This window comes from Montipora foliosa, chromosome 14 (assembly GCF_036669935.1).
Source record: "Montipora foliosa isolate CH-2021 chromosome 14, ASM3666993v2, whole genome shotgun sequence".
In the NCBI taxonomy this organism is placed as follows: domain Eukaryota; kingdom Metazoa; phylum Cnidaria; class Anthozoa; order Scleractinia; family Acroporidae; genus Montipora; species Montipora foliosa.
Genome location: NC_090882.1, coordinates 8071811 through 8074210, shown reverse-complemented (window position 1 = coordinate 8074210; position 2400 = coordinate 8071811). Strand labels below are relative to the sequence as shown.

Sequence of the window (2400 nt, the reverse complement as noted above, 5' to 3'; positions counted from 1 at the left end):
ACTTTTCTGTGGTGCTGTTTCCTATTCGATTCTGTGTAAGGTGATTCTTAGGGTGCGTTCGTTTGGGATGATCCGAAAAAGGATCACTGATCCGAGATCACTTGGAACGAAAAACCTTACTGTGAATCGTGATTTAAGTGAACTCCGTGAAACGCAAACTCTGCTTAACTCCTTGATTGTGGGTCGCAAATACACTTACATTGCTTAATCTTTTCATTTCAAAAATCTCATTTTAACGAATACTTAAATGGGAGTTTCGCATGTTTCATTTTCCTATCAACCTGTGTCTTAATGATGAAGTGATCTTGAACCTTCCACAATTAAATTGTTATTCGACCTGAAGATTTGTGCCATTCAACATTCTTAAAATGTTCTTAAGTTGTCTGAAAACTGAGTTGGTTTTCAATGTATCATGCAATAAGAAACCGCATTCTTAATGTTTAAAAATCTCCCAAAATATTTGAGTTAATTGTCCGGTTAGACTACAGTTTTACATTTCTTTTACCTTTATTTAAAATACTTACAAAAACAGCCCGGGTGCGTTCTTACTGATCTTAAAATTATGGTTAATCTCAGCCTGAAAGTTCTTATAAAAATATAGAGTGTTGTCCAACAAAGAAATGTTTTGTCGCAAAACAAAAACTGGAATTATTCCAGTCTGTACTGATCACGTGACTGGAAATAATCACGTATTCACTGCACGTACGCCTGTAATTTGAAATAATTTTGTCTGAAGTACGCGACGTAGAAATGATGGCTTTTGTTCCATAAGGGTTACATTAGCATATTATTTACTACTTCTCACAAAGCAAAGAGACGCTTGTCTTTTGAAAGAAAAATGGGAGAGTTTGCAGCTCGACATGAGGTAAGAACATTGTCGGCTTCCATTACTGTGTTTCTGAAAGTCGGTCATTTCTTGAAATGTTGAGAAAGTCTTTCCTGGTTGTCTTTTTTATTTTCGGGGTTTACTCATAAAAGGTAGATTGTAAATTTGTCGTTGACAGCTCTTTGCCCTTTCTGGTGAGAGTTGGACGTTTTCCACTGGTTTAGTGATTTGTCAAACACACCATCTTTGTCGTATTTTACATATAATTTAAAACTGCGCGCACCGTTCAGAACCTACATATCTTTTAAGACAAAAGGCTGAAAGAACTCTAATTCGGTATTCATGGTATTTGATAACAACAGCGAAGCTATGGGTGATCTATTGGAATCGAGTATCTTTGACCAAGCACCGTGCTGCAAAACAAAAATTTTCTTTTCCTAAGGAACTATTCGTCTAAATACTTATTTCATTGACAGTTATTTTTAACAAATCTTTCCCTTTATAACTCAACGTTAGCTTAACATTTAGTCCGACGTTTTAAGTACAGCATCTTCAAAGTATTTTTTACCATGAATTCGGAGCTCTTCAAATTTATACTCGTCTTCCCGTTCAAGTTTCTTTGCTTATTTTGTATTTTTAATTAACGAATACTCATGCAAATATGAATTTCGCATGTTTCATTTTATATCAATCTGTGTGTTAATGATGCAGTAATCTCGAATTTTCCACAATTAAATTGTTGGTCGACCTGAAGACGTGTGTAAACATTAAAAGTAATTTAATACCAGCAAGGAAAGGCGACATCAAAACCGGTCAGTGTAAAACGCAGACTGCAGACTGCAGACCAGAGATAAAATGCAGACTGAGGTTATAACGTAACTGTTGAAAAAGCCCAAACCCCTTAGAAATGCTAACAGTTAAGCCTAAATATTGTTTTAGGCCTAATTAGGCCTAAGGTTAGCATTTTTAAGGGGTTTGGGTTTTTTCAACAGTTACGTTATAACATCAGTCTGCTTTTTGCCCCCGGTCTGCAGTCTGCGTTTTACACTGACCGCATCAAAATACGTTTTTGCAACTTTTTAATGGTTTCCAGTTCGTTTAGGATCTTTGCCACGTCTTTGAAACTTTCTCATGATATCCAGTTCGTCTAGGATCTTCAAATTTGCTGATTTATCCAGGAACAACACTGATATGTGTAGGAACGGTTTTCAAATATAACCAAGGCAATTTCCTTGTTCTTTGCTCACGTTTTCGCAACGAGATTTGGTTTCAGTTTTAACCTTGTTTTGAAAGGAACTTGTGAGCGATTGCTTTGCACCGTGATAACTTATCCCATTGTTTACGCTTTCGTTTTGTTTTACTGATACTAAAAGCACGTTTCGAGGTAAATTAGGGTTATCTTTGCGCTATTTATGAGGTCTTCAAATTCAATTAACGCTGGAACATTGACAAGGGAAAAACGTGACACGATTGTAAGTGCTTGGCACGGCTGCAAATAAGGAAAAAGTTGTGACTTTTGAATTTCGAGTTCGAGCGCATGAAAAATTGCTTCAAACATATCTGAGAGGGGATAT

The 2400-nt window shown here is 36.2% G+C and overlaps 1 long non-coding RNA gene across 1 annotated transcript in view; it reads left to right on the top strand.

Moving 5' to 3' along the window:
• Positions 1 to 802: 802 nt before the first annotated feature.
• Positions 803 to 2400, top strand: part of LOC137985451 (uncharacterized) — a 30229-nt gene continuing 28631 nt past the window's right edge. The window contains exon 1 of the long non-coding RNA XR_011119303.1: positions 803 to 865. This is a non-coding gene — a long non-coding RNA (uncharacterized lncRNA). The remainder of the gene's footprint in view (positions 866 to 2400) is intronic.